Here is a 21,146-nt window from a genome sequence, read left to right as displayed (position 1 = left end):
TATTATTGCCTTACATTTCTCCCTATTGAACTTCCTTTTGTTAGTTTTGGCCCAGCTTTCTAATCTATTAAGGTCATTTTGAATTTGATCCTGTCCCCTGGGATATTAGCTACCTCTTCTAATTTGCATCATCTGCAAATTTCATAAGCATGCCCTCTATTCGTTCATCCAAATTGTTTATCAGTTATCAACAAGATATTGAATAGATATTGAATTGAATAGACAGACAGGTCACAACCGAAGGGTCTGACCAAGAGCGCCAATGGGCAGGATGAGCTCTCTAGCCTTATGGCAACCATCCTAGGAGAAGGAAAACTCTGATCCCAAACCCAGGCAGATGGTGCTCGTCTAACCCTGTAAGGTCAACCATCTAAGAGAAGTAAACAGTCGTAATCAAACCTACGACCCGAGGACCTCGCTGCCACCATCCATGCTTGTCAAGGCCTCAGCAGACAAACCTCTGGTTTAAAGGGTGAGGCCAGTTCTGTGCATGCTGTGCTCCACCAGAAAAATCCATTGCACAGGCTCAAAGGATACATCCAACATCGTCAATGCACTTGTAGAAAGCACAAATGAATCCTTCCTGAATCTCCGTTCGCAAAGTAAAGCCAAGAAGAAGAAAGATTGAATAGCACTGGGCCCAGGACAGAACCTGTTGCACCCCACTGGTCACTTGTCTCCAGGATGAAGAGGAATCTTTGCTGAGCACTCTTTGGGTTCGACTGGTCAACCAATTACAAATCCACCTCATAGTATCATTACCTAGCCCACATTTTGCTAGCTTGTTTTATTTTGGCTGACCACCGTATCCTTAGCACTTTTTTCCAGCACCACATCTCAAATGAGTTTATCTTCTTCTTATCCACTTTCTTCACTGTCCAGCTCTCCCATCTGTAGATGATGATGGGGAATATAATGATTTGGACTATTTATGCTCTGTTATTTATCCATGCCTCCCACCATTTCACAGATCCTCAGTCTCTCTCCAGCTTCATTATGTATGTACAAATGTATTCCAAAATCTGAAGGGGAAAAAAAACCCAAATACAAAACACTCCTGGTCCCATGCATTTTGGAGTAAAGATACTCAACCCATATTATGTTGAGCAACTAAACAACAATAGAACCAACAATGGTCTATTCAAGCTGGCAAGGCATCAGGAAAGAACTCCTCCAGAACATGGCCATGTAGCCCCAATAACCCACAAGAAACTATGGCTGTCGGCTGTGAAAGCCTACAACTTCACATTGAAGAGACATTTATTGGTGGCATTTGTCGCATGGCTTCAAGGGTCCAGAATGGTCTGGAAAGCATCATGTCTGACGAGGAGAGGCTTAGGAAGCTAGAAAGAGAATGATAGAAGTTGGAAGGGATCCCAAAGGGTCATCCAGCCTGACGTGAGTCTGATGAGTGGTTTAGGGAGCAGTGCAGGGTATGTATGTTTAGCCTGGAGAAAAGAAGGCTAACGGGGGACCTGAGAGCCCTGTTTGAGTATCTGAAGGGGTGTCATGTTGAGGATGGAGAAAACTCAGCAGTGGATTCAAACTACAGGAAAAGAGATTCCACCTCAACATTGGGAGGAACCTCCTGACAGTAAGAGCTATTTGACAGTGAAAGATGCTGCCTTGGAAGTTGCTGAAGTCTCCTCCTCTGGAGATTCTTTTCTTAATTTGAACCCATTGCTCCATGTCCCAGTTTCTGGAGCAGCAGAAAACAAGCTTCCTCCTTTCGCAGCATGACACCCTTTCAAAGATTTCACAGAATCCTAGAAATGGAAGAGATCCCAAGGGGCCAGAGGAGGAGGAGGAGGAGGAGGGCATCCAGAATGGGGAAAGGTCTAGAAAGCATCAAGCCTGATGAAGGGAAGCTTAGGTTATGTTTAGCTTGCAAAAGAGAAGATTCAGATGCCTACAAGTTTTTTTGACTTATGGCGACCCTAAGGTGAAGCTGTCACCGGGTTTTCTTGGCAGGTTTCTTCAGAAGGCTGAGAGAGAATGACTTGTGGTTAAGCTACAAAACCCACCCACCTTCCAGCTGCCTTCATACCAGCCAATTCTGCTCAGCATCCTTGGTCCACCTGTAGAGATGGAGGCGCCTTAAGCAATTAGTAGTGAAGACTCTCATCTCTGGAAGGCCCTAGGGTTCATCAATAATTACTGCATTTTGTCTCTGCTACTGGGGTTCAGTCTTACCCACAGGTTTCTGAATCCCTCAGCGCTGACTGAGAATTATGAACCACTTCCATTAGCTGTTCTGAAGAAAGAAGGTCATCACCTTTCCCAGAAATGAAAAAAACAATTCAGCCCAAAGCCCCACATGTGTCAATACTAAAGGCTGCTCTAGAAGTGCCTAGAGGATCTCAGTTTATAACCAGCTGTGCCATTAAACACACACAAACACACAGGTACTGCATCCAAGCAGTGAGCGTCTTAGTCTCCGGTGTAGGGAGGGGGAGAGAAATACAATTTCCACGTTGTGTTATATCTCTTCAGGAAGAAGGCATGCCCACGTCTCTGCTGCTTTGTTTTATTATTTTTATTATTAAGCTTTATTTATAGAGAGCTGTAAATTTACACAGCGCTTTACATACAATCAGTTTAAAAATAGAATAAAATAAAATTAGCCTGCCTATGGTGTACAATTGATAAAAATAATTTAACATAATACACATTAATACATATTAACATTAAATAATAAAATATAGCAGGTCACAAATAAAAATAAACCTACAATAACAAGGTAGATTAGGCTAAGAGATACAGGATAGGCAAGACTGTCTTCCCAAATTCACCTAATGAACTTCAAGGCCACACAATGGTTTGAATGATTTGAAATATTCATCAGGAAAGATAATGATGCTGGGGAACATAGAGGATAGGAAAAAGAAAGGAAGACCACAGGCCAGATGGATAGACTCAATCAGGGAAGTCACAGGCCTGAGCCTATAGGACCTGAGCAGAGAAGAGAGGAGGGCTTGGAGACTCTCAGCCACAGAGTTGCCATGAGTCAAGGATGACTCAAAGGGAGCTAACAACAACAACATTTCTGCCAGGTGTTTGCCACAGTCACAGTGGAGGACCTCCAGGTGCCGAGAGGTGTTCTTTCAATGCATCTGGAGGTTTTCCATTGCGATTCTATGGTCAACTTCTGACAGAAAGTGGCCATAGAGTCACCCTGGAAGACCTCCAGATGCCCAGAGAGACCATTTTTGGGGGATATCGGTACCAGTCCCACAGATATGGGGATCATACTGTACTTTCATTTGGTATTAAGGCAAGATACAAACTTGTTAATACTTCCTGATTGTCAAAGCTGCACGTCACAAATGTCATCTGCCTTTTATAGTCATTTTGAAAACCTTGCAACCCTCTGCCCTCTGCTGAGAATCTTAAAACTCTAGCAGGTCTGTATGGGATAATGTGATCTTTGGTAAACTATCCCCTCAAATAGGTTCATCTTCATCTTAGGTACATTCCTCAAAGTTCAGCCTAAAACCCAAAGAAAATTTGCAGCCACACTGACATGGAAGTCACTGGCCACTACTGAGTGGAACAAACTCCATGGTAAGACTTGCAAGGAGGGAAGGAAGAGCAACATCCTCCAAACCCCAGCAGAAAATCCTGGACAATGTGTTGGAAGGCCACACATAACGTAGGAGGCATTTGTGTAATGTGGTCTCAAGGGATGCTCCAAATGACAGAACAAGACCTTCCTCGTCAATAATTTACAAACATTCTATAAATAATGAACAAGATTTTTTCAATGCTTCTCCCCACCCCACAAATCCATTAAAGCTCTAAAGACCTTTAAATGCTGGGCTATAACTTGCTGTTCCACAAATAACATCCCAGCCCACAAAGTGTCTGTTAAAATTAAATTATTTGTTGGAATTGAGTTCCTTTCTCCCTTTTTGGCATTCATCTCACTTCCTTACTAGTTTCTTGGCAAACTGATCCATCTTCGATGCTCCCCTAACACAGCAGTGTGGTTTTAACATCATGTTCTTGCTGATTTACTGTAGAAAACTAAGGCCTGCAACCCGCAAGTACTCCCAACTGAGGAGAGGAAGGAATAATGCTGAACCTCTATGGAGGGACACAAAGAAACTGTTATCCTACAATTCAGAGTCATGGCTGTGTTAGTCTGAGGAAGTAGACTGAAGCATACCAAAGCTTATGCTCCCAACCTCTTTCTTTCTCTCAATCTTAAAGATCCCTTTCATGTTGTCCTAGAAGTTGGTGATTAATTGCTTCCCCCTCTTGTTTGTCAAGTCAGGGCCACTTTAACCTCTGAACTTCACCCACTCACTGCAATTCTTTGCTCTGACGGACTACATTTCGACTCTCCATCTATGGTGGCTGGTGAATCCCATGTCTGGGGAGGAGGTAATCTGCTCTGGGTTTTAATCCAAACTAAGTACTAAACCTTTACACCAAATGAGTGTTTGGCACCTTGGATAGCTCCTTTTAGAGTATGGACTAAAACCCAGAGTGAATTCACTTCCCCCATTGACACAGCAGCAACTGGACTGCTAATGCCCACATCACCTACAAAGATATATCAGAACCACTTAAGCAGGAGCAAAAGGGGAGGCGAAGATGAGTATACACTACCCATCTTTTGGGCAGATATACTCAATCAGTACGAAACTATTATTTATCTTACTCTCCCCCAGGCTGCAGAAAATATCATACATAGAGCATTTACACGGCCGAATTAATGCATTTTCATAGAATCACAGAGCTGGAAGGTTCTTTCATTTTACAAAGCTCCCTTGTTTAACTGTAATGATGAGCATTGTTATTGTTTTTATAGTTTTAATGTAAACCAGGAGAAGGTAACTACATAGTACAAGGGCCAATCCTGTGTCAAAATGCTCAAAACTAACTACTTCTGTTTTAGAAAAATCAGGGATTTTTTTAATGTTAAAACAGTGAAGGAAGACCCTGTAATCTATTTAAACGATGAATTGGTACTTCTCAGTTCTTCCAGAAAAAGATATTTGCTTTTGTTTATGGCCAAAAAAAGGGTTCAGTCCAGGTAGTCTGGAAAGCCCCAGGAGCGGCATTTGACTAAGGTTTCAAGCTGGCGGACCCTTTATGGAACAGTGCCTTGAACATTCAATGAAGGGTGGTGCTATTCAGAAATGTTAAATAAATGAATGAATAGTATCAGTGGATGCAAAGATATTGACTTGTCTGCATATCAGGACAATTCTTTGTGTGGTTTGTTGAAATCTGGCTTGTTGCAAAGTGTGAAGCTGTCCTAGATAACAAACATTGGTTACAAACCACTATATGAACCCAACAGAGTTTCTTCCCTTTAAAAAAAAGTTGATCCCATGTTATTGTGTTCTTTAATTGACTTACAAACTTCGACTTATTGAAACCATGGCTGCCTGAAGTGGGAGTTGACAAAATGGCAAGAGGGAAACAAATCACGATCACAAAAGATAAGTGATGGATGATTTGAAGTTTGTGGCCTAAGCAACAAACCTTAGCTAACATAAACCATGGCTTATCATGATAAAAGAATGTGATGAACCAAGATAATATGCTGCTACCAAAATTATACATTCACACCATACTCAGACACAGTGGTCACTGTTCAGTTAAATATCACAGATGCTGTGGTTCTCCTCTGAGTTTTAGACTGAAGTGTGAAGGAGCATTCCAAGGTGCTGACTTTTCCTCCCATAATACGTTCACCTTCTGGAAACAGCTCCATTTAAGTTTGTACAAAAACCCAAAGTGGATTCACTCTCCCACAACATGGAAGACACCAGCTGCCACTGCTCAACTATGTTAAGACATATGCCCAGACAGCAATAAATAATGAATGTCAAATCCTGAAAAAATACAATAACCATTTATCTTCCGATGTTGCAACTTACATTTTTACCTGACATAGGCATTGTGCTGGGATCATTCTATCACACACTTGCACTAAAAAGGATGAATACAACACCTTGTTGTCGATTTACATCCCCTGAATTGACTTGCTTACTTTCCCCCAAAGCACAACAACCCAGACTGAAGTAGTGACCACACACCAAAGCAAGATTTTTGATGTCTCATTTGTGACGCTAGACTGCTTTCAAATGCACATGAAAACAGCTACGTAAACAGAAGCAAGTGTCTTGAAAAATCATCTCTAACTATCAGGCAGAAAAATGCATATACACACACATTTCTGCTTTCTGATCAGAAACTCCTATGAGAGAGGAGGAAAATCTATACTTTGTTGTAAATCCCTCTGCCACATGCAGACAGGAGAGGAAGAGGGGGGAAAGAGAATGATAGGATTCAGCCTGTCATTATGTCTGCTTGTAACCTCTCTGCAAGATGGAGCAGCCAAACCAGCTAGTCATTACAGCATCATCCAGGAACCACATAGCAAAAAAGTCACACATTTTCCACAGTATCTTCCATACTGCCATGTGTTTCAAAGGAAGAGAACCAAGGCATCATCTAAGTGACAGACAAAGTTTCAAGTACAATTACTGCACCTTGTACACAAGGTTAAATAGCCACAATCTAACAGGAGGAGGTTTCTAGTCCTCTTCAGGAGTTACTCGCCAGAGTTTCCTTAGGACAGAGTGTCTACCTAGTGCGGTCCCACTCCATTGTTGATTTTCTCATGTGGAAAACAAGGACATCTGAAAAAGCTATGCTCCTGTTCATATGACAACTGTCCATGTTAGCAAGAAGCCTGATCTTCCAGCATCGAAGATGGATCAGTTTGCCAAGAAACTAGTAAGGAAGTGAGATGAATGCCAGAAAGGGAGAAAGGAACTCAATTCCAACAAATAATTTAATTAATTAATTAATTAATTAATCAAGTTCAGCATAAAAACTGGGGAAGGAATGGGGAATGAAGTAGTCTTTGACTGCATCCACACAATGGCTCAGTGCTATGGAATTCTGGAAACTGATGCTCTGATGCCACAACTACAATTCCCCAAATTCCAAAGCGTTGAGCCATGGCAGTTAAAGTGGTGCCAAACTGGAATATCGCTGCAGTGTGGATGCAGCCTTTAAGGCAAACTGAATGTAAACTATAAGTGCTCATGCACTGTATTCAAACACAGTGCACAAAGGAAGCTTGTGCCGGTTATGTGAAGTGCTTGGGACTATATTTCAGATTTTTTCAGATTTTGGAATACCTGTATTTGCATATACATTATGATATATAATGGGGTTGGAGAGAGACAGAAAATCAATGAAATGCAGCGATATAAGCATAGTATTTGGCATGAATCCATTTCATAGATCCTCACATCTCTCTCCAGCCACACCTCTCTTCAGCTTCAGAAATACAAAGTGCATAGCTCAAAAAGTTTTGGATTCTGGAGTATTTCAAATTTTGGAATTCCAGATAAGGAATATTCAATTTGTAGTGACTTTGAGCCGGCTGGAAAAAAAGAAGCTTACAGTATAAGCTTTTGTAGATCCAGGCTGCATCTGCACTGCAGAAATAATCCAGGTTAATGCCTATTTAACTGCCAAGGTTCAATGATATGGAATCCTGGGGATTGTAGTTTTGTGAGACATTTGCCTTCCCTGTCAGAAATTTCTGGTGCCACAACATACTACAATTCCTAGAATTCCATAGCTCTGAGCCATGGCAGTTAAAGTGGTGCCAACGTCGATTATTTCTGCTGTGCAGATGCAATCTCAATCTACTTTGTACCTCCCTTTGTTATGTGCCCCTACATTTAACTCTTGACATCCATGGGTCATACCAAAAGCCATAATTTTGGCCCCAAAAACCTGCCCTTGAGGTTAACTTATAGCCAAGTATATAAGGTATGTAATGTTTGAGCAGTGGCTAGTAATGCCTGGCATTGGCTATTGTTGTGGGCTACCTATGATGATCCCATTAGAATCAGCATTGGAGAGCCTGTTCTCCAGCCTATTGTTAGCAAAGATTAAGCTGACAACTATGCAGAAGCAAAGCCTTTTTGGCTAAGCACACCACACATTTTAATTCTGTTAAAAATATTCATCCAGGGGAAGAGAACACCATTTCCAATTGTTCAACAATAACCTTCAGGGTAAAATCATCACCTCCAGTCCAAGTTCTCTGGATGCCAAAAAAGCAGAGATCAGGAAGCCAATGAATTACTGGAAAGCCTCTACAATACATTTACTGGAAAGCATCTACAGTTCGTGGACATCCAGGCAACACTAGCAGTAACCAAGTTCCTATTTCCAGTTAGTTAGAGAGTTTGGGGCCAGCCTGGACTGACACAGCTTGGCTGAATGTGCTAAGAGGAAGCATTCCCAAAACTGCGGTGCCATTGGGTTCTTATTCAGAGAGTTTATCATTAATGCAAAGTCGTACAATAATAATGATTTCCAGGACCATTGACCATGGAATAATCTCAGTACTGTGTGATAATCTTCACTCAATAATGTTTTAATGCTGCTACCCCAGTGTGATAATCTCCTTAGTTTCAAAGGTGCTACATACTGATATTCCAGACTAGCATGGCTGTATCTCTGAATCCAATCTGCCTGTTATCTTCAGCACTTGAATGTCTTCAGAAATCAAATACACACTCAGTATTTGCTATGTTGAAAGTAGGTGAGAACCAGCATGGTACAGTGGTTTGAATGTTGGACTATGACCCTGTACATCAGAGTTTGAATCTTCATTCAGCCACAGAAACCTACTGGGTGACCTTGGGCAAGTCACACTCTCTCAGCCATAACAGAAGGCAAAGGCAAACCCTTTCTGAACAAATCATGCCAAGAAAACCCTGTGATAGATTTGCCTTAGGGCTGCCATTAGTCAGAAAAGACTTGAAGGCACAAAACAACCATAAGAGAGAATTGCCCCTATTAACTAAGTTCTTCTGGTGGGCTTTTTCTTCATGGGGGTAGGATAAACAGGATTTTAGAAATATAACAGACTCCCAGCTTTTTCAGTTCTCAGTTCTGCCCTGTGTGCCAAAACCATTTGGCAAGGCTGATTTTTGTTCTGGCTTCCCTAAACTGAAGCAATAACAAATGACACAATATTTGTTTGGAAATCCTTCCAGGAAAAAAAGAGTGGGCCGCAAACCACAGAGCAAATAAGCTGCAGACGGGATGGACTGCTGGTCTGTGGGGTTTCCACAGCCTCGTCAGGCTTGGATTTGGTGAGGAGAGAGGTGACTGCAGCTGGAAGCATCCAGGATCAATCTCTCTTGCAGAAAATGTGTTATACCAGGAATAAGAAACAGAAACTGTCACATTGCAATAATAGCAATCAGGAACCTTAGGCTCGGTGAGCTCCCCAGATGCAAAAAGTTTGATGGTTTCCAAGCTTTTGTGTGAGTATTTTCTCTTTCTAGAAAGGTCAAAACAGCTTGCCTTAAAAAGCCAATATGCAAAGGGATCTTGCAGCACCACTGAGACTGTGGAAGGTGTTCAAGGATAAGCTTTTGTAGACTTGGTCTATTTCCTCAGATGCATGTTCCGGATTAACACAGTTATTTTAAAAACCACATTTTTATTTTTAATGCCACCCTTTTTCCCTGTGGACCCACCCACCACCGGAACATGACAGAAACTGAATCTGGCCCTTAGCCTGCAAGAGCTTTCCCTCCCTTGGACTAAATACTTGCCATGAAATTCTAGGACACATTTTATTCTCTTAACAAAATACTGGTATTCTCCCCCCCCCCCATGCAAAAATAATGTAGTGGTAATAGAGGGAGACTCAGTCACTTAACATAGCCTCTATTCAGTGGCGGTTGGTTGCTTTCAAGTCAGTGAGGCTGTGAATCTGCTCTGAGTTTCAGTCCAAACATGAAAAGAGCTATTCAAGGAGCTGAACCTACCTGGGATACAGGGCCTATTTGGGAGACAGGATTCTTCGCTTGGGATAGTTGCCAAGTCCTCCCTCTAGTCCATCTGCCTTGGTCCAGGCCTTGGAGGTAGAGAAGAACTGCTGGACCTGATCCCCTTCCCCACCACCACCACTCACTTCTCCCTTTGTGTCGTGTCTTTTTAGATTGTAAGCCTGAGGGCAGGGAACCATCTAATTAAAAGATTGTATGTACAGCACTGTGTAAATTTACAGCGCTTTATAAATAAAGGATAATAATAATAATAATAATAATAATAAAATACTCGAATAAGAATAATAGTTCCTTTCAATTCTGGACTAAACCCAGAAAGGATTAACCTCAGTGAAACAGAAGCTGCCGCCATCACTGCTTATATTGAATTTCAAACATCTCAGGGCAGAGACCTGTCATCTCAAGCCGGTCTGCATGGGACAAAAAGCCCATCCCTGCCCCCTCATTTGGCATCATCCTATTCAGGGGATGTACTTCCCAAACCAGGTTCCGGTCAATGATTTTGGACAACATTGACAATATGGGGCCCTCTTTCTCCTCCCACTGAGCCTCCTCCCACTCCCATCACTGAAGCATTTTAAAGACATACAGACGCGAATGCCACAACCAGTTTCTTCCAAAAGGTAGGTATTTGAGAAGTGGTGTCATGCACCCCCTGCACCACCCTAGTGATACCACTGTGAGCGAACAAACTGTACTTTTAAAAAAAAGCTTTTAACTCAATGCATTAAATTGAGGAATTCGATTCTAATTTATTCCAGACAAAAATGAGTGACAACTCGTGACTAATCACTCAAGGACGCAAGCCACTCTTTGTCACACCCCCTGAAATTCCATCTCACACCCCACTTTGGGAACCCCTGTATTAAATGAATAAAACAACACACAGTTTACCAGTTTGGTGCTTCTTCTTCTTTTGAAATTCCAATCTGACAAACGCACAATGCACCCAGGTTGACTTGTGTCAGGAAACAGGGAGGTTTCAAAGAACAAAGACATTGGACATCCTGAAAAACATCCACATCCACTGGACAAAGTAGAAAGGCAATCATAACACCGGGCCAAATTCCAACTATGACGGGGCAAGTCCACAGGGTCAGAAGAAAGGAGATAGCAGACTTCCAACAGAGGATGACCTAACCTGACTCCATGCCACATTGCAATGTGCTGGAGGAATCCATCTGCCTGACAGGTTCAATCGGCAGCTAATCTCACTCGCACATTTTCCTTCCTGCTTCTGTGAGCAGCTTGCTAATCATTTGGGAGGGCAGTGGGACATAAAACTATCAAGGTAATGAAAACCATTTCGAACATTTTTAACCACAGAGGGAAGCCGTGATAACCGCAAAATATTTTTCCGCTGAGGCAAGGAACCTTTGCCTCCCCTCACACACAAAAAGAGCCTATTGTATTTGTTTAAAACAGGGGAGTTTTCAACATCCCTTAACCTTGGGAATTTACAGAAGCACTTTAACTGCAAAGCTGGACTGTGTTAGGTCAGGTCCTTCACAGCTGATTCAGGCAGTGTCTTGAAAAAGTAGTAAAAGTTTTGTGATATACAGTATAATTACTATGTTATTACTGCTAGATATGTACTCTCCAATATTTCCGAATCTGGATGATGCAGGGCTCAATCCCTGATTCTGGTACACACTATCCGGATGACGTCTAGCCCGAGGTGTCTGTGTGTTGTGTGCCTTCATGTCATTTCCAGCTTATGGCGACTCTGAGTTTATCACACAGACTTTTAACCCGACTGCACCCTAACTGGATGCAGCCAGTATATGGGATGCAGGTGGGAATTATTGCACTTAATTTGCATTTAGTTTCACCCACCGAGTACAACCCTGCTGCATCCCGGGTCCCAGGCATGACTTTTCAAAGCCAGAGATCTCGCGGCTTTGAAAAGTGGCTTGCTGAACGCGCCTGGGATTCAGGATGCAGCTGGGTTGTACTCGTCCACCGAAATTAAATGCAAATTATTGCAATAATTCCCGCCTGCATCCTGCATCTCAGTTGCATCCTGTTAGAATGCAGTCAAGTTAAAAGTCCGTGCGATAAACTCCTAGAGCGAAACTATCATGGGGTTTTCTTGGCAAGTTTTGTTCAGAGGAGGTTTACCATTGCCTTCTCCTGAAGCTGACAGCATGTGATATACCCTCTTAAAATGTTTTTTTTTAATTCATCTTTTGCTCCGGATCGTCCCGGAAGATCAAGATAGATGCAATGCCAGGCATCTGTTTACAATGTGTCCCACGGTAATGTCTGGTGCCAGTGCCATGGGTTACTCTCTCAGAATGAGGCCATATGATCAATGCTGGATCCCTTGTTCTGACCTCAGATGAGTGATCCACGACACAAGCTAGCACAGGAACAGAGTGCCCAATGTAGCAGCGGGATGCCAGGGCAGTTTCAGGGCCAGAATACTCCAGGTTGTTCTTAGAGTCTTATGGCCCATGAGGATGTAGCCCAAGCAACATCAGAGGACTATTGTATAGTCAAATGAGGAAGCACACCAAACAGCAAATGATAGAAGCATCTGCAGAAGTTTGTTTTTGCTCAAGGCAATTAGGAAGGGCAAGATTCTGCCCCCTCTTCCCCTCTCCCTCCTGTCAAGTGACAAAACCTCTTGGCTTTATTTATTTATTTAAATTTATATCCTGCTTTTTCTCCCAATAAGAGATCCAAATTTCAAACAAGATGCACCTAAAATCCTGCTGATGCAAACGTTACAAAGCAATATAATCAGCTATCACATAAACATTGTTAATTTAAAACACTATAAAATCATTTTAAAGATACAATAAAGATAAAAATGAAGAGTTTACATGCCATTAAAAACTTTTCCATGACCTGTTAAATAATCAGATGCCTTTTAAAATAAAAACCTGTTTATCTGCCAGCAAATAGAGAACTGAAAGTCCAGTGAAACCCTAACCTCCCATATGAGGGACTTTCACTGCCTATCTGTAGTTCACCAAGACCAGTTTAGTCTCAGATTGCAGGTCCCCAAAATGTATATTAAAATGGAAAAACGTTCAGGTTCAGGGTGTAGAAAACCAAGCATGTTCCTGTGACATCTCTGCACGATCCACTGTTCAAATCTTCCAACCATTCTCTGAAAAAAACTGGTGTGGATTTATGCATCTCTGCCTATGAAACAACAAAATGATCCATTTGCCTTTTTTACACAACCATTCGGGAAAATTACCTACCCTGAGGAGGGTGTGTAGGCTTTAAAATCACAACAGTGACTCATACAGAAAGCACACACAGCAAGTTCCTCTGAGAAGCAACGCTTACTTACATGCTGTAAAAGGAAACCTTTGAGTACATGGTAAGAGGTGCTTCTCCTTTTTAATTCAGGAAAAGCATAGCTCAGCTATGACAAACTTGGAAAACTTTGCCCCGAAGTATATTTAGAAGTAACAAAGAAAGTCAATGTTCACGAAGATCACAAAATGATGCAGACGCGGGTGAGGGTGTAACACCAGAGATGCCACAGACTCTGTCCAATGAGTATACTGGTACACTGGTATCCTGTATCCAGTTCTGGGCACCACAGTTCAAAAAGGATGTTGAGAAGCTGGAGTGTGTCCAAAGGAGGGCAACCAAAATGGTGAAGGGTCTGGAAACCACCAAGTCCTATGAGCAGAGATTTAGGGACCTGGGTATGTTTACCCTGGAGAAGAGATAGTTAAATATTTGAAGGGTGTCATATTGAGGATGGAGCAAGCTTGTTTTCTGCTGCTCCAGATACCAGAACATGGAACAATGGATGCAAGCTACAGGAAAAGCGATTCCACCTCAACATTAGGAAGAACTTCTTAACAGATAGTGGAACATACTCCCTTGGAGGGTAGTGGAGTCTCCTACTTTGGATGTTTTTAAACAGAGGCTAGATGGTCATCTGTCCGGGAAGCTTTGATTATATATTCCTGCATGGCAGGGGTGTTGGACTGGATGGCCCTTGCGGTCTCTTCCAACTCTGTGTTTCTGTTATTCTAAGAGCCTTCCATAGCTTTTCATGATCTATTCAGTCAAAAGTTTTGCTGTAGTCCATAAAGCACAAATTGTACTGATTTTCTTTTGGGATTTCTTGGTGTGCTTCAAAAGCATGTACTCCCATTATTTAAGCACAATCCGTTACAAAAGACCCCCCAGGGAGGGTGAGGCCTGCAACATGCATTTTCCCAGCAACACCCTGATGTAATTTGAGAGTGCTCACAATGGAAACACTTCTACAACAGGAAAGAAGAGCATGCAAATTTATTTCCTGCAGAACATCAAAGAAAGCAAGCCTACCACCATCACTGCCCTGTGTTAAGTACCTGAGCCCCAAGTGCCAAGCACAGCTGTCAAAACAGCCATAAAAATACTAATTGCACAAAAAAAAAAGAAAGGAAAGAGAGTGTGTCAAGTAATGCCTGCCATTTGTAAGTCCAGTTTTAAAGGTACAGCTAGATTCAAAATCCAAAAAATGCCTGCATCTTATGTATCTACCATACCATCTGCTGGCTGCCACATCTGTCAGCAGTCAATGGCACCTCTGGGAAAGAATGTCATTCCAGCACCTCTGGAGCCAAATTGAGAAAACCCATCCAAGTAATTTATATGGGGAACCATTCAACTATCTTTGTGCAATGAGGACCATGGGGAGCACAAATACATGTGTGTGTGTGTGTGTGAAAGAGAGAGACTTCAAGTCATCTGTCAACTTCTATTATTGTTGTTATTCCCTGCCTTTTCCCCAAATCCGGACTCATAGTGGCTCGTGTGTGTGTTATGTGCCTTCAAGTCATTTCTGATTCATGGCAGCCCTAAGGTGAACCTATCATGGGGTTTTATTGGCAGGTTTCTTCAGAAGAGGTTTGCCATTGCCTTCCCCTGAGGTCGAGAGCATGTGACTTGCCCTAGGTCACTCAATGGGTTTCATGGTCAAGCAGGGAGTTGAACCCTGGTCTCCAGAATCATAGTCCAGCACTCAAACCATTATGCCATACTGGCTCTCAAAGTGGCTTACAACCATTAAAAAAAGACATTGTTAAAAATCCACAAGATATAAGACTTAGAACAAGATTAAACAATTAAATAAATAAAAACCAGATTAAAATATACATCATTGAATACACATCATACACACACAGACACACATACCCAACAAATAGCAACATCCAGTACATTGTGTAAGATAGACCTTATACTGTATAGTCAATCATCAAATGCCTGTCAGAATAGAAAGGTCTTTACTTGTTTGTAAAAAGAAAGTAAGGAGGCTACCCATCTAACTTTTTTTAAAAAAATAAATAATAAATGTGAAGTTGACGTCTTTCATGGTCAGAATCCATAGTTTTGTGGGTTTTTCAGGCTATGTGGCCATGTCCTAGAAGAGTTGATTCCTGACATTTCATCAGCATCTGTGGCTGGCATCTTCAGAGAATGTTGGCATAGAAGAGAGCTGGAGATAGATAGATAGATAGATAGATAGATAGATAGATAGATAGATAGATAGATAGATAGATAGATAGATAGATACTGTAGGGAGGAAATTCCATGTTAATCTGTGTATTGTTCTGTTAAATAGCATGGCGACAGAACCAAACCATGAGGGACCAAACAGGTGTACCCCAGCACCCAGTACAAGCAGCAAATTGTGCAAAAACTAAAAAGGAGAAAACATGCACCACATGCTCACTACTCACTGCATTTACACAATTATGCTTTCCTTGGCACAGAGTGCAAATTGCCTGGATGCACACAGCTCTGGAACATTTCCCTTTTCATTGAGCTGTCAAAAGCAGCCTCTGGCAGGAAACTCTTGCTCTAAGGCCAGAAGGTTCTTCGATCAGCCCTGGATGACTAATGAAACAAGACATCCCTATGCATGTGCTTCCAAAATTGCTAGACCTAAGCATTCTACCCCTGTAATACATGCTATTTTCTTAATAGATTCACAAGACTCTTAGATGGTACCATCCCATGTGGGCTGATATTTTGCCATGGAGGTCTTGGCAAGACCATGGCTCCCAAGGCACCCAAGCATACCCACAAGTGAAAACCAGGACATATGTGGTCAAGCTGGCAAATGTTATCAACGAGGAAGAACATTGATAGCTTGGAGAGGCTGCAGCAGTTTGCTTTTGTCTAAACCGCCTAGAAACGGCAAGATTTCAGCCCTCAGCTTTATCAACTTCTGAATCTATTACAACAGCCCAGTCCAATGAGTATTCCCTTGCAAGTAATTTCTGAGGGTCTTATTCTGAGGCAAACAAACACAACCTCAGCCTGAGATTGCATCTTCCAAGCACAGAACTGCTGACAACTGCTACATGTGGCAGCTATCATGGGAGGGGGGGATTAGTTTCATAAATTTGCATGCTATCGGAAAGACAAGTGCAAGAAAACACTTGCCTCTGCTTTAAAAAAAACAAGTTAAACTTGGTCATAAATCACAGCCTCTCTCACAAAATCAGGAGGAACTTCAGTCCCTCTCAGCATTAATCCACACAGACAGTTCCTTTCCAAAGATCCGACTCCCAATTAACTCAACCATACACCAACATTCATCAGAGAAGCCCAAGGCAAAGCAGTATAGGTGGATCAGAACAGCAAAGCCTGAATGAAAGTGACAGTTACATGAGTGAGACAGACAGACAGAAACAATCAGAGAGCAATTACAGTAGGTCCTTGGTATCTGCTAGGGTTTGGTTCCAGGACTCCCCATGGTTATCAAATCCATTGATGTTCACAATCTATTAAATACAATGGCATAGTAAAATGGTGTCCCTTATATAAAATACAGCTATGAATGGTTGAATCTATGGATAAGGAATTCATGCATACAGAGGGCTGACTGAGCAGATATGTAGTAGTGGACTTCATTTTACAACATGTTAACAAAAGATAATGTAATACTAATGTCTGGATTATCCATACCATAGTATATCCTATGAAGGATGTGTCTCTGTAAAATGCTTGGGGCCAGAAGTGTTTTGGACTCTGGGTTTTTCCCCCCGGATTTTGCAATATTTGCATATACATATCTTGGAAATTGGATCCAAGTCTAAACATCTAATTCATATATGTTTCCCATATATGTATATGCCTTATACACATAGCCTGAATGTAATTTTATATATAATATTTTAAATAATGTTGTGCATGAAATAAAGTTTGTTTACAATGAACCATTAGAAAGCAAAGGGGTCACTATCAACTATGTGGATAATTTTGGATTTTGGAGTATTTCAGTTTTCAGAATTCCAGATAAGGGAGACTCAACCTGTATATGAATATGAAACCTGAGCAGCTCATTTGAAAGACTGTGCTACTGGAAGAGAATTCTATGGATACCATAGACTGCCAAAAAGTTAAATAAATGAGTCCAAGAGCAAATCAAGTCTGAACTCTCAAATGCGAAGAACCTACTGCAGTTAGAGAACTAGACTGAAGACGGCTTCCAGAGAACGTTCTCTGTTGCTGCTCCAAAAATCTGGAATGACCTGCCTTGATCCAATACAGGGAGAGGCAGGATACAAATTATTATTATTATTATTATTATTATTATTATTATTATTATTATTATTATACCAAAATCACTAAACTGAGGGTGCTGTACTTTGGACATACCATGACATGGCATGATTCACTGGAGAAGAAAACAATATATGGTGGATTTGAAGGCAACAGGGAAAGGGAATGACCACATTACAGGTTTACAGATTAAATGAAGGAAGCTACAGCTGCCCCGAGTTTGCAAATCCTAAGCAAGGCTGTTAAGAACAAGGTGTCTTGGAGATTGCTCATTCATGGAGACTCTGTAGATCAAAAGTGATTTGATGGTACAACACAGGGCCCAAAGGATTCATCGAGACCAGCAAACTGTATGCATACATATACATGTACACACAAAAGAAGGCTCTTTGCACTAGTCTGTGTTTTGCATCCAACAAACCCAGGACTGAACAACTACCATTTATTCTGATAAAACAAATCCAACATCACTTCATGCATCTTCTTTGGAAGAAGTGGAATGCATTTTGGCCAATGCCTCTGCAGCTGTACGGCCAAGCTGGCCAGGAGAGTCTTGAAAATGTAGTCCAAAAAAGTAACTTTCCCAGACTCAGCTTAAAACATGAGAGAAAACCATAGTGTTTCACCGCAGGAAGAAACTGCTAAAATCTTACATTGCAAATTTCTGTCATGCACACATGTACCAGAAGTGGAGATTCTTAGCAGGCTGCAACCCTATAATTATACCTCTTGCTTTTGCATTTCTTCCTTCCTTTATTCTTTTTGTTTTCTTTCTACAAAATCACAGCATACACAACCCTTTCCCTGTGATTCATTCAGACCTTAATCTGAACGAGAAGGATATTTCTATATGAAAAACATGCTTTAACTCACAATCTCCATTTTCAACTTTTGTGCCTCCTTCCACTGCAGGAACCTAACATCCTATATCTGCTCCATCCAAAATAGCCTATCCTTTATGCTTCCGCCTCTACTTTCCCTCTGTAGAGTATAAAACAATGCAGTGTATCAATGCTGCTGAATGCAAATGCAATGAGAACATCCCGTCTTTTGCATATCAGTCAATTCAGCGCTTGCGATTTTACCTTCCGCCCTTGTTTTCCTCTCCTCCAGAAACACATGATGAGCAGACAGGATGTGCTGGAGCACTCTAAAGTTAAATAAGCTTTCTACCCCTAAAAATAGGAAGTGCAGATTTCAGCTGCAGAAGGATCCCAATTTACCATCTGGTCAGAGATGTAAATTCCTGCTGTGTCCAACACCCAAGGAGAGCCAAAATAGGCTTGTAGGAGTGGAACGGAGATGTTCCCTGGCAAACACTTTGACTGGAGAGAGGGCAGACAGCAGAGAAATGTAGGGAATTGGAAATGTCAAATGAAATTATGAGGCAGCAAGGGAAGGGAAGACCCCTGAAGTTCCCTTAAAGAACATAGTCCTTTACAGAAAGTAGAAATATAGGTTGAGCTTTCCTTATCTGGAATACCAAAATCTGAAATATTCCTAAAGCCCAAACTTTTTTTCACGGGTATGTGTGTGTGGGTGTGTGGGTGTGTGGGTGTGATAGTGACATCTTTGTTTTCTGATGGTTCGGTCTACACAAACTTTGTTTCATGCACAAAATTATTTTAAAATATTGTATAAAATTACATTCAGGCTAGGGGTACAAGGTTTATATGAAGCATCAATCAATTTTGGGTATAGAGTTTAGTCCCAGCTCAGAGATAATCTCATTATGCAAATACAGGTATTCCAAAATCCAAAACCCTTCTGGTCCCAATCATTTCCTATAAGGGAGGCTCAACCTATAATTTCTTACAATTCATTGTCCCTGATATATTAAAATTTCAACAACGAATTCAACTTTCATCTATACAGATTTTAAAAACCATGTGTCAAGTGACTTTGGAAGGATTTTCTGAACTGACTGGAATTCTGGCAGCTGTTGGCATTCCTGACAATGGGGCAATGAATCTGCTCTGGGTTTTAGTAGGAATTTTAATGGAACTACCCAAACTGTTGTACCCTATCCCTCAAATGTGTTAAACTAGTTGGATACTTCTTTTAAAGTTTGGATTAAAGCCCGGAGCATACCCTGCTCTCTGGCACCTCAGAAATGGCTGTGCTAAGGATGCTTTAAGATCTCAAAGGTAGGCTTTGGAAGAGACGTTTGGTTGTTGAGATCATGCAATGAACATACATGTGAAGTGGAATAAATGTGATGCCATAAATCAGATTTATGACATCATAATTACTGAACAGGGTGCCTGCCTATGTCACATCAGGACCATCACCACCAAGCTCATCTGTTAGCTTGATAGGGCCTCCCAGTTTTATGGAGCATGCCAAGATCAGCCAATGGCTCCATGTGGCCTCCAAGTTTACTACCCCTTGGTTTCATAGAAACATATAGTTGGAAAGGGCCATCCATTTGTTGGTCAATGCAGGAATTTAGGCTAGAGCATCCCCACCAGGTAGCTGTCCAGCATCTTTTGGTAGACATCCAGAGAAAAGGACACCACCAGCTCCATAGACAAGTGGCTCCATTGCTCAACCACTTTTACTGTAAAGAACTTCCATCCAATGTTCAATCAAAATCTACTCTGCTGTCACACTTGGTCCTAACCTCTGAGGCAGCAGAGAACAGGTCTGCCCCTCCTCTTTGTGACAGTTCTTGAGGTGTTTAAAGAGTGTGATCATGTCACCCTTCACTCTTCTCTTCATAAAGTTCAACATGCCCAGTTCCTTCAACCTTTCCTCATATGGTTTGTTCTCCACACTTCCTATCATCCTTGTTGGTCTTCGCTGAACCTGCTCCAGCTTGTTTATATCCTTCCTAAAACGAGGCACCCAAAACTGAATGCAGTATTCTAGATGAGGGCTGGCCAATGCAGAATATAGGGAGACTATTACTTCCCTCAGCTTGGAAACTATGCTGCAACTAAAGCTCATGCTGCAACTTCTTCTGCACAATCTGTCTCTAAGATGCTACACGATCCCTTTGCATACTATTGGCTCATGTTCACCATATGCTTTAAGTATACAATAACCCTAGATTTCTTTTGATATACAGTACTGTTGAACCAAATATCCTGCATCTTATAAATTTAATGCATTATCTCTTATTATGTGGTACTTGTTTCTGTGTAAGGAATAATGAAATCATCTTTTATTGTACTAACCAAAGGCCATGACAAAAAGCTTTTAAGACACATGAAACATTTAAAACCAAAAACACAAGAGAACAAATGCTCAAAAGACATCCCGTCATTTAAAATGTAGTTAAAATTATTGCTGATATAAAACAAAAACCTTCCCAGTTATTAGTAAACTTATACATGGCTGTCATAAAAATCAGATTAATACTTTGAGTCTCCATGGCAATTTTATTTAACTCTCTCTCCCTAACCTTTTTTGCAGCCAAGGCAAAAAGGGCCACTTTGCATGTTACACAGTCACTGATACTACTCAAAAGAAATTGAACCAAGCTTACAAGAGAGTTCCCACTTACATTTGTCTACATGGGTGTTAGGAATTTCTCTCTAGGATTGCTATACAGAGGACAAATTAGCATGTAATGCACAATGTCCTCCACCTGACACTGACTATTATTATTATTACAGCTTCCAGAATCCTCCAGCCAGCATGGCTGTTATGTTTAAATAAGAAATAAACAAAAACATCCATGCTGGCTGGGAGATTCTGGGAGCTCTAATTATTATTATTATTATTATTATTATTATTATTATTATTATTATTATTATT

At 41.3% G+C, this 21,146-nt stretch overlaps 1 protein-coding gene across 7 annotated transcripts in view; it reads right to left on the bottom strand.

The window, feature by feature from the left end:
- The window catches only part of GDPD5 (glycerophosphodiester phosphodiesterase domain containing 5), a 200,461-nt gene that overhangs the window by 163,097 nt on the left and 16,218 nt on the right, over positions 1–21,146 (bottom strand). Inside the window, exon 1 of one of the 7 annotated variants that reach the window (XM_042458356.1) lies at positions 18,470–18,494. The exons of the other annotated variants lie outside the window; for them this stretch is intronic. The gene's annotated coding sequence lies outside the window, so the exon portion shown is untranslated. Of the gene's footprint in view, positions 1–18,469; positions 18,495–21,146 lie in introns of those variants that run through there. 7 annotated transcript variants of the gene reach the window in all.

This window comes from Sceloporus undulatus, chromosome 3 (assembly GCF_019175285.1).
Source record: "Sceloporus undulatus isolate JIND9_A2432 ecotype Alabama chromosome 3, SceUnd_v1.1, whole genome shotgun sequence".
NCBI classification, from domain to species: domain Eukaryota; kingdom Metazoa; phylum Chordata; class Lepidosauria; order Squamata; family Phrynosomatidae; genus Sceloporus; species Sceloporus undulatus.
Note: the sequence above shows the minus strand (reverse complement) of the source record. Positions and strands in the feature narration are given on the sequence as shown.